The following is an 11,765-nucleotide window of genomic DNA, read 5'->3' on the forward strand; positions in this document are numbered from 1 at the left end:
TTGTTCTCAATAGATATTTGCTTTTATTTTTATAAAATTATCTTCTTGCTTCAAAAAATGTTCCTCTATTAAAAAGCATTTTGGTATGCCTAAATTATTTCATTCTTATTTTTTCATACAAAAAACATCTAACAATACCATTACCTCGATATGTTTTATTTGGAGCGATACAGATTTACTTTCAAAAATGTAGATTTACAAAAAAATAAAAATCAGTATCAATGTTTTTGTGTTGCTCCACTGCTACAAGATTGGCAGCAGCAAAGCGCAAAAAAAAACAACCAAATAATTGACTGAAGCTCAAGTTGTTGTAAAAAAAAATAAACACCGTTAAGGTGTTAATTAATGAAGAAAGGAATTGAACAAAAAAGCCCAGTAAAGAAAGTCTTAAAGTCGGACGGGGCCGACTTTATGATACCCTACACCACTTTGCTAATTTAGCAGAGTTCCGCATAACAATTAAATGTTTTAATGGGAGATTTTAATCATACACGCCATGATTGTATTTATAATTTAAAGTTCAAAGGACAAAATATGCCGAAGCATTTGTATCTTTTAAATTCGGACTTGTATTGCCCATTTGGTGCACAATAATTTGAAATCGGATAAAAATATATATGGGAGCTATATCCAAATCGGAACCGACCTCGATAAAGTCTGGCAAAGATATTTCTGAGCTGTATTTGATATATTTCCCTGAATATCGTTGTTACGGAGTGCATATTACGTCTGTGGGTAACAAATATAACAAATCGGATGAACAGTATATATGGGAACTATAGCTATATCTGAACCGATCTTCACCAAATTTGACATACTAGCTTCTACACTCAATTCGGTCATAAGTGCCAAATTTCATCCCATTTGGGCAAATATTAGACGTTTGATGCACAATCAAAGGTAAAACGGGCGAAGTTATATATGGGAGCTATATCCAAATCTGAACCGATCTCGATAAAATTTAGCAAATGTATTTCTGAGCTGTATTTGATATATTTCCTCCAAACATTGTTGTTACAGAGTGCATATTACGGCTGCGGAGGACAAAAATAACAAATCGGATGAACAATATATATGGGAGCTATAGCTATATCTGAACCGATTTTGATCAAATTTGGCATACTTATTTTGAGGTCCAATCTGATCGTACGTGCAAAATTCCATACTATTCGGACTGATATTACACGTTTGGTGCACAATAAAAGGCAAATCGGACGAAGATATATATGGGAGCTATATCTAAATTTTGACCGATTATCTCCAATTTCAATAGGGTTCGTCCTTGGGCCAAACAAATGATTTGTGCAAAATTTCGTCTGAATAGGACAATAAATGCGAACTGTACCTTGTTTACAAAAATACATGGACAGACGGACAGACGGACGGACGGACATGCATAAATCGACTCAGAATGTGATTCTATGCAGATCATCAAAAGGAACTATGGGTCTATCTCGTTTCCTTTTGCCTGTTACAAACAAATGCACAAAGACATAATACCCTGACCACCTTGTGGTGTAGGGTATAAAAAGTATCAGTCGGTTTTGCCGACAGATGTATACCCTCAGCCAATGTTCGATGATTTAAATATATTTTGACTTCTCTTATTCATATTGTTGACTCTTTATGAAGTAGGTTCCAAAGGAATGTGCCAATATTGTACCAGAAGGGGTTCGCAGATATACGGGGTGAAATAAAAAAACTGCAACCAACTTCAGACTACTGTAATTTCTAAGCCACTCATCCGACAGCTGTTAAAATTATTCCAGTGACAGCTCATTATATTATTTACAAGCGTACAAAAGCATTTTGGTGAGAATTTTCCAGAAAAAAAAGTTATTCGTGATGGAATTCAAGCGTGATAGTGTGAATTCTTTATATTTGGCTGGAAAACCACAAGTAGCTATCGTTAGAGCACTGCAGCATTTAAATCTGAATAAATCTTTTGTGTCTCGTACCATCGCTGGTTACCGTGATACTGGTAGCGTAACCCGACGTCAAGGAAGTGGACGGAAGAAAACAGCAACATCAGCAGAAATTGTTCGAAAAGTAAAGAAACGACTTGATCGAAACCCGCGTCGCAGTTGCCGAAAAATGGCTCGTGAGCAGAACATATCACAATATTCCATTCGGCAAATATTGAAAAATGAGCTCGCGGTAATAGCATTGAAATTCCAAAAAGCGCAAGAACTTACATCGCAACAGAAAGAAAATAGACTCAAAAGAGCTGAAGAGTTGCTTCGCTTGGCCGAAAGTGGTGAACTGCCGAATTTAGTTTTCTCCGATGAGAAAACATTCGTTGTCCAGCAGTTTTTAAATGAAACACGAACAAAATGATCGTGTTTACTTGCCAAAGAGGTCAGCGGAAAATGTGCACCTTCGGTTGGCCACCAGAACTCAAGCGCCGGCCATGGTGATGGTGTGGGCTGCCATAACAGCTAATGGTAGCTCTCCGCTCGTATTAATCAACCGAAACCGTGAAAAATCAGAATAAATGCCGAATATTAACGCGAAAATATTCCGGAAGGTCAGCTGAAAATGTGCACCTTCGGTTTGCCACCAGAACTCAAGCGCCGACCATTGTGATGTTGTGGGCGCCATAACAGCCGATGGTCGCTCTCCGATCGCATTAATCGGCCATGGCATCTGAATAAATGCCGAATATTATTGCGAAAATATTCTGGAGGGTGTATTAAAGCCTTGGGCACCCAAACATTTTGGCAGCAGACCTTGGACATTCCAACTGGACTCAGCACCATCGCACTCAGCACGCGCCAACCAAGAAAGGTTACAAAATGTGGTTCCTCGCTTCATTTCCAGCGCCCAATGGCCACCAAAATCTCCGAATATTAATCCGTTGGACTATTGTGTCTGGAGTATTTTGGAAAGTAAGGTTGGCACTAAAAAATACCAAAGTGCCGATCACCTGAAGCAAGCGCTTCGCCGGGAATTGACCAAAATACCGCAGAGCAACATTCGGGCAGCATGTGATGGTTTCATTGGCCTTTTAAAGGCCATAATTCATGTGAAATGTGACCAATTCGAACAAATCTAAACTTATTCTAAAATTTGATGCTATTTCCGCCATTTTTGCTTTCGTTCAGCAAAATTAAAAAAAAAATGTAAAAATTATGGCGTTTGACTTTGTAGCAGTTTTTTTTTATCTCATCCAGCCCATTTTCAGTACCAAAAATCCTGCAGACCTAACGCACATCTAAGTAAAATGTTATCAACCTGCTTCAATTCGTTCGGAAGCTAGAGTGATTCCCATAGACGGACAGACGCATTGACAGCCGGGCATTGTTAAGTCGACATGGAATCTTCTGCTGATCAAGATCGGCCTACGCTACCAGTATCACGGTAACAAACGATGTTACGAGACACAAACGATTTATTCACATTTTAATTCTGGAGTGCTCTAACGATAGCCACTTGTGGTTCTCCAGCCAAATATAAGGAAATCACACTATCATGCTTGAAGTCCTCCATCACGAATAACTTTTTTTCTGGAAAATTCTCATCAAAATGCTTTTGTACGCTTGTTAACAATATAATGAGCTGTCACTGGAATGATTTTAACAGCTGTCGGACGAGTGTCTTAAAAATGACAGCAGTCTGAAATTGGTTGTAGTTTTTTCATCTCACCCTGTATATACTCTTTAGTGTCTAAAATGTATATTTCGAGGTGTTACAAACAGAATGACAATATTAATATACCCTCCATACCATGGTGGTAAAATATTCTAATTTAATTAGCATGCCCCCGTCTGGCAGGCGGGCTAGCTGGAATCCTTCAAAAACACCTGTAATTTATTCTCAGATCGAGTTAAACGATTAACCTTTTTGTTAACACGGGGCCAAAACACAATTGTTGTCACTCAAAAGGATGTAGAACCTCCACCCACCCATGTATCTGTTCATATGACTACCCATGTGAGTTTTATGTTTTATCTGCAAAAGGCCTACAAAAAAAATTCTTAAAAACCTAAATGTTGCACACTCACACACACATACACTCGTTGCCTTGATGCTAACGGTAATTAAACATCAAAGCAAGTGACTAACGAAAATGAATGACTGTTAAGTCTGGCTCGCTGCCTGGCTGGTCGCCTGGCTGCTAACGAAGGTGAATCAAGTGAATTGACCGCGTTCCTTATTTCACACAAACCAAGCCAAGCAGCCAGCCAGCCAACCAACCAACAAATAGCAACAACAACAACAAAAACAATAACATGAATCGCATTCAAACTAACAGACAAACAAACACACACAACTCCAGCTAATACAAAAAAAACAACAGAAACAAACTCACACCGGAAAGTAGAGGCCTAACATCAAATCAAGCACTTCTATTAAAAGAAAAAAGTTACAGCCGCAACAACACCAACACACTGCCATCAAACACTCACAAACATTGTTCGTTGTTCGTTTGTGTTCTCTCTCCCCTTTTTTCCGAAGATTCAAAGGAACAAAAACAGGCAAACGTAAACGTTTCCACCAAACAGGTAGTTGTTGCCAAAGCCGATTTTATTTCTCCTCGTCATTTTTTTTTCATTGTTGAAGATAAATGGTTTTGTAACAAATGCCCGAGCATGTGTGTGTGCGTGTGCGAGGCAAGTGTATTTGTATGTGTGTAAATAGGTGACAGGAACCACCAAGTGCAACCAATATTATGTTGTGCAAGGAATAGCTGGACAGACGAACGACCAAAGAATTGTTCTGAAATAAATGTTTTTCCTCTGCCGGTGTCGTTGAGTGCAGCGGAACAGTGGGCTGAGAGAGAGAGGGGTAGAAGTTGATACAACTAAATTTGGAAAATGGAAATAATTTGAGGGGAAAATAATTTATTTGAATAATATGACCAGAACCATAAGATGCAGGAAGAGGGAAATTATTTAAAGTCTAACAAATATGGATGAATATTCGTAGATTTTCAATAATGTTTTTTGGAACAGAATAATAATGTTCGTGGATTTTTTAAAGAATATTTAAAGGACTATCAGAACTCAAGGATTATAGAAGCAACAATCGTACAATTTTAACAATTTTTTAAGGATTGACGAAGCAAAAATCTTTGATAAAGAATTTTTTATAAGAAGTTTTCAAAACCTATCGAAACAAAATTCGAATTTCTTGAAACAAATGAAGGATATGTTCATAGATTTTTGAGTAAAAAAAAAATATTTAATTCAAATAAGTCAAATGTGAAAAAAATTTATATTTCTAAAAAAATATTCAAAGAATCCGTTCATAGATTTTTTAAAGAATTTTCCAAGAATTTTTATTGAAGTTCTCCCGAGTTCTCTTGAAACAAAAAGAGGGGTTTTCTAGAACATATTTGTGCATTTCTTATAAAAATGTCTCAGTGACACTTCAGATATTTTAAAAAAAAAAATTAGGGAACATATTCCTGGGTTTACAATAACAAGAAACAACTTTGTAGGTATTGACAAAAAAATTATTCAATGACTATCCAGGTCAAAATCGTGGATTTTAAAAGCCGACTAATAAATACCGCAATTGTGAAATTTTACAATATTTTACAAGATACAAGGGGCTATATCAAATCATGGACCCATGCATGCAATGTTTCGCCACCGGAGCTGGAACCCATTATGACCAATCAATACAAATTTTCAGACAAATCCGAGAAAAAATTTGACGAAAATCATCAAATTACCGAATATTGGGAAGTACCGTTATATGGGGGATATACCAAAACGTTGACCTATAATAACAATGTTTCGCCACACGACCTATTATGACCCACAAATACCAATTTTTAGACAAATCAGTGAAAAAATGTGGCAAAAACCATCAAGATACCGAATATCGGGAGGTACCGTTATATGGGGGCTATACCAAATCATCGACCCATACATGCAATGTTTCGCCACCGGAGCTGGAACCCATTATAACCAACAAATATCAATTTTTAGACAAATACGTGAAAAAATGTAGCAAAAAAATTCAAATACCGAATATCGGGAGATACCTTTATATGGGGGCTATACCAAAACGTGGACCTATACATGCAATGTTTTGCCACACGCACAGGGACCCGTTATGACCTACAAATACTAATTTTCAGACAAATCCGTGAAAAAAATGTGGCATAAATCATCAAAATACCGAATGTCGGGAGGTACCGTTATATGGGGACTATGCCAGAACGTGGACCGACATATCTCATTTTCAATACCAACCATCCTAGACACAATGCAAATTGCTCTGCTAAATTTTGGCGCTCTACGTCAAATAATGTGGGCTGTATCGTGATTTCAATAGACAGACAGACGGACAGACAGACAGACAGACAGACGGACATCGTTAAATCGACTTAAAATTTTATGCTGATTAAGAATATATATATACTATGGGGTCTACGACGAATATTTAAGGATGTTACAAACGGAATGACAAAGTTAATATACCCTCCTTTACAAGGTGGAGGGTATAAAAATCATTGGGGGTTCTTGTTGAAAAAATCGAGGAATTTTCAGAAAAAAAATTAACCAAAAAATTACAAGGAATAACTTAAAAATAAAAAAATAAAAAATAAAATAAATAAATAAAGGATTATTAGTGCCATTATTTTGAATATTTAGCGATTTTTTTTCATTCAAGAAGAATGGAGACCATTATTGTGTATTCGGAAAAAAAAATTATGGACAATCGAAAGCACAATAATTTTACAATTTCCTTTAGGGTCTACCAATCGCTGAATTTTAAAGAATCCATTAAAAAACAAATTTCAATGAAAACGTTAACGATTAAAAAAAAAAATTACGAAATTCTCACGACATCACCAGGCAAAAATCGTGAACTTTTTAAAATTTTTCCTTCATTTTCAAAAAAAAAAAAAAAAAAAAAAAAAAAATAATAATAATAAATAAATAAAATCCTTTTATGATTACAATATGGATTTTTAAAGATTTTTTTTTTTTAAATTTGTGGATTGAAAAAATTACAAGGTCCATAGTCGTTAAATTTTAAAAAGTTTTTTTTTTCCAAGACCGCGTTGGTTAAGAATTCTTCAAATATTTTACAAGTCATAATCTTGAATATTTTTAAAGTCAGGACCACAATTGCGGATCCTTGAAGACCTACATTTACGATTATAATTATTTTTTTTTTTAATTTTCCAAGGCAACATTTGTGAAATTTTCACAGAGGATTTTCAGAGGCTGTGGTCTCGGAAATTTTCGATCTGGACTATATCGGGGATATTTTAAAGAATTATTTTCCCTTATCTGGACTATTACGCCAACAATCGTAAGTTTTAATAATATTTTGTTTCAAAGTCAGAGGGGGATATATATTCTGAGATTTTTGTTATAGAAGTTTGTTAGAGATTGGCACAATTTTATATATTTTTAATAAGACGTTTTTCAAATGCCTTGGAGGTCCAATCGTGATATTTTTAAGGTCTATTAAGGCAGCAATCGTGGATCTTTAAAGTCTTTTCAATGACCACAATTGTGCGACATTCTAATGACCAGATTTATACATTTTTTTTTTTTTTCAAATAATGTCTCCAAGGAGTGCCGAGGCCACAGCCGTGGATTTTTCAATTGCGGATAAATCCAATGAATTATCAACTCGAGTATCCTATTTAAAATCGTGGACTTAAAAAAATATTGAGCCCATATTTATTATTGAATATTTAAAAAAAAAAGAATTTTCCTCAACTATTGAGGCCGTGGAAATTTATACCATTTACCTTTTCAAACTTCGCATTTATCTATATTTTTTCGGATATGAAATACATTTTTGCAAATTCACCCACATTGAAAGTTTCAAATATGTATATTTCATATAAAACGATATAGCTTAAAACTGCCATATTGTAATGTTTTAACATTAAAATTAGGTCAGGTGCTTAGCTTTTTCTTCGAATTTCGCCCCTTTTCAATGTTTTTCTTATCATATATGGAAATAGAATCGATCGGTTAATACTTTATGATTCCACATGAGAATTGTAAAAAATAAGCATTGCCTAAAATTTATTAATTTAGGCTCGCAAATGAAAAATGTCTGTCGGCCTCCCCACAGAGAGTTAAATTCGTCCTCGAGTTTCTTCAAACTGAGCGCATTTAATTTTTATTTTGAAAAATAGAACGGACAAAATTTTGAAACGTTAAATTCGATTCAAATTATTCACAAGTTTTACAAAACTTAACATATCCCAATATTTTGGTAACGGGTAACTGATATTGAAATCTCATGAAGAATATTTTCCTCTTTGACACCATCCTTCCAAAACGATGTTTTTTCGGAAAATCGTAATGATATCTAAAATGAGATTTCAATTTTTATACTCTCAGCCATAGGCCTAGAGAGTGCATGTAGCACTTGATACGGCCAAAATGTGACTCATCGAAATAACTGTTTTAGACCCTGGGTCTCTTTGGACTTTTATAAAATGTGATGTATGTGTCCGATTGTCTTTAAATTACACACATCCCAATATTTGATTAACCCACGGTCGGTTGTGAAGAAGGAATATATAGGTCAACTCCTTTTGGTACCTCCCCCACAAAGGGTCAAAATTTTGAGTACCCATGAAGCTCATAAAACGCGAAATTAACATCCGATTCCATTTAGACCTGGCACTTCTGAATATCAACATAGGATCTGTTATAAAGATGGTAGAGATCGGACCATTCCTTCTGCTATGTCCCCCACAAAGGGTCGACGTTTTGAATAACCAAAACGATTATAAAATCCGAAATACTCTTCATATTTTACACATCACAATATTTTTATTGACCCACGGTCTGGTGTAAATATGGGATATATCGATTCACTTCTTCACTTCACTGAAGAAGTCGTAACAGAAGTCAAAATATATTTAAATAATCGAACATTGGCTGATGGTATACATTTGTCGGCAAAACCGACTGATGCTTTTTAACTTGTCTATAGTGAAACAAATAAAAAAAACATTTTCGACCGGGCCGAACTTTTAATACCCTCCACCTTAGGAACCTCAGAACCCATTATGACACACAAATATCAATTTTCAGACATATTCGTTGGAAAATGTTGCAAAAATCATCAAAATATCGAATAACGGGAGGTACCGCTACATATGTTTCGCCAACGGAGCTAGAGCCCATTAGGACACACAAATACCAATTTTTAGACAAATCGGCGAAGAATTTTGGGAAAAATCATGAAAATACCGAATATCTGGAGGTACCATTATGTGGGAGCTATACCAAATCGTGGACCTATACATACAATGTTTCGCCACTGCAGCCAGAACCCATTATGACCAACAAATACCAATTTTTAGACAAATCCCTAAAAAAATGTGACAAAAACCATCAAAATACCTAATATCGGGAGGTACCGATATATGGGGGCTATACAAAAGCGTGATACCATACATACAATATCTCACCACACGAACTAGGACACATTATGGCCTTCAAAGACCAATTTTCAGACAAATCCGTGAAAAAATGTGGCAAAAATCATCAAAATACCGAATATCGGGAGGTACCGTTATATGGAGACTATACCAAAACGTGGGCTGATTTATCACATTTTCAATACCAACCATCCTAGACACAATAGGAATTGTTCTGCTAAATTTTGACGCTCTACGTCAAATAATGTGCGCTGCATCGTGATTTCAACAGACGGACATCATTAAATCGACTTAGAATTTTATGCTAATTATGAATATATACACGAATATTTAGGGATGTTACAAACGGAATGACAAAGTTAATATATCCTCCTTTCCAAGGGTATAAAAGTATAAAGATTTTTTTGATAACTTCTTAGATCCTTTCTATAAAACTTTCACTCCCGATGTATGAAAAAATAATTATTATTATTATTTTTTTTTTTTAATAATTTTGGAACATCTTAATAATTTTTGTATCCTTATACTTATCGCATATTTTCGCTTAAAGTCACATTAGCAAATATAATTTGGGCTCATTAGTTTTTAATCACCTTAAAGGTCCCAACTAAATAATTGAAAATAGATATCCCTTTTTTCTAACATAAACAATCCCTTCCAATTAGTCGTAACCCTCTTTGCCTGATAAGAACTACTCTTTCCCACTGTGGCCAGACGAAAAAAAAAAATCCCGCCATTCTCATGTCGCCTACAAATCTTGGTTATTTATGAGCCAACGACCAATCTCACCCTTCTCCCACTAAACTCAGTTCGATGGTCAGGCAACAGAACTGTAACATCTCTCGTTCTACACAGATCAGACAGAAAATGCCTTTAAAGAAACTCGGGGAAAAAACGCAGCTTGTTCTTTTACATTGCAGACAATCAGTTTGTTGCCGCCTCCCAAGTGTGTTTTTCATGTCTTTAGATTCTGTTCTGTTCTGTTCTCTTCATTAGACCGACCACATTCTTTGGCGGATTTTCTTGCTTTCTTTTTAAGTTTTCAGTTTTTTATTACCACTATACACGTTCTTTTTGCGTTATAAATATTTCGCACACTCAGACATACACACACACATATAGACCAATTGAGAAGAAGATTCTTAGGCCCACAGAGATGATGATTCTTGGCTTTGCAATGAAATCGACTTGAGAGTGATGAGATTGTTGTAGTTGTTCGATTTTTTCTTGTTTTCTAGTTGGTGTGTGTTTTGTTGGCCATAAGACAGGTTTTTTCTTGATATGTTTTTTTTTGTCGACTTGCTTTTACTTGAAGGCTCTCTAATCAATACTCTTTCACACACAAATAAAAAAGAACACAAAGCCAAGAAATAAAAAACACACTCACTCACACACAATACACACACTCATACTCACATGTATAAGAAAGAAAGAAAAAAAAACAAATAACACTAACCGTTAGAGGATAACAACAATTGAAAGGCAGGCGGCTGGCTTCAACATCGAAAGAAACACCACCTGATTACTTTTTGATCTCTTGCCTCTGCTCCCGCTCTCACGAAGAAAAAAAATCAAACGAGCAATTAGAAACAAAACCGAAGATGATCAATCATTAAACGAATTATTGACGCGAAATTGGTTTCTTTAAAGGAATTAACACAGAACCCGAGGGGGACACAACGGAGAAAAAACTTAACAAATTTACAACAAAAACAAAACTGAGAACACAAAAAACGGCACTTAATTTTGTTATTTTACGAATGTTTGTTGTTGGTTTGTTTTATTTACATATTTGGTTGTTTTTTTTTTGCTTTCGTTTCCTTTGTCGTTTTATTTTTTTTCTTTCTATTTTTCTTTTATTTAGTTGCCGGCCACGTTAATTAGCACGTACGCACTCACTCACTCACAAACTAACTGACTAACACACTGGACGACGTTCGTCTTAATTTCCTTTTGGCAGCGTCGTTTTTTTGGTGTGGTTAGTTAGCAAAAGGAAGTTCTTTTGTTGGTAGAATTTAAATTCTTTGCCTCACAACAAACAAACAAATGACAAACCAAAAACAAAAAAACGGCGGACACCAACCATTAGACACGAAACCGAACGAACCAATGAACGGACGAACAAACGAGGAGCGAACACTAGAAAAATACACGTTGTGGCGCGTTGGAACCTTGCAGGTGACTGCTGGCATTGGCATAGCCAACAAGAAGACGAAGTGCCAACATCAAAACAAGTTAACGACGATGCGGAGGACGATGTAGACAACGACGAGCATAACAGTGGCAGCCGTCGCAGCAGCAGAGAGTTGCTCAGTTAACTACACAACAGTGTTAACGCGTCGCATGTAAAAAATACCAACAACATTGGCTTAAATCTCTGTTTACT

The 11,765-nt window shown here is 35.7% G+C and overlaps 1 protein-coding gene across 4 annotated transcripts in view; it reads right to left on the bottom strand.

Annotated features, from left to right (window-relative positions):
* The window catches only part of LOC101896747 (leucine-rich repeat and fibronectin type-III domain-containing protein 3), a 399,938-nt gene extending 388,398 nt beyond the window's left edge, over positions 1 to 11,540 (bottom strand). For 2 of the 4 annotated variants that reach the window (XM_059123971.1, XM_059123970.1), the window contains exon 1: positions 10,836 to 11,477. The gene's annotated coding sequence lies outside the window, so the exon portion shown is untranslated. Of the gene's footprint in view, positions 1 to 10,835 lie in introns of all 4 variants that reach the window. The other 2 variants (XR_009342463.1, XR_009342464.1) reach the window with 2 other exon arrangements.
* Positions 11,541 to 11,765: the final 225 nt, after the last annotated feature.

Source organism: Musca domestica, unplaced genomic scaffold (genome assembly GCF_030504385.1).
Source record: "Musca domestica strain aabys unplaced genomic scaffold, Musca_domestica.polishedcontigs.V.1.1 26, whole genome shotgun sequence".
Classification (NCBI taxonomy): domain Eukaryota; kingdom Metazoa; phylum Arthropoda; class Insecta; order Diptera; family Muscidae; genus Musca; species Musca domestica.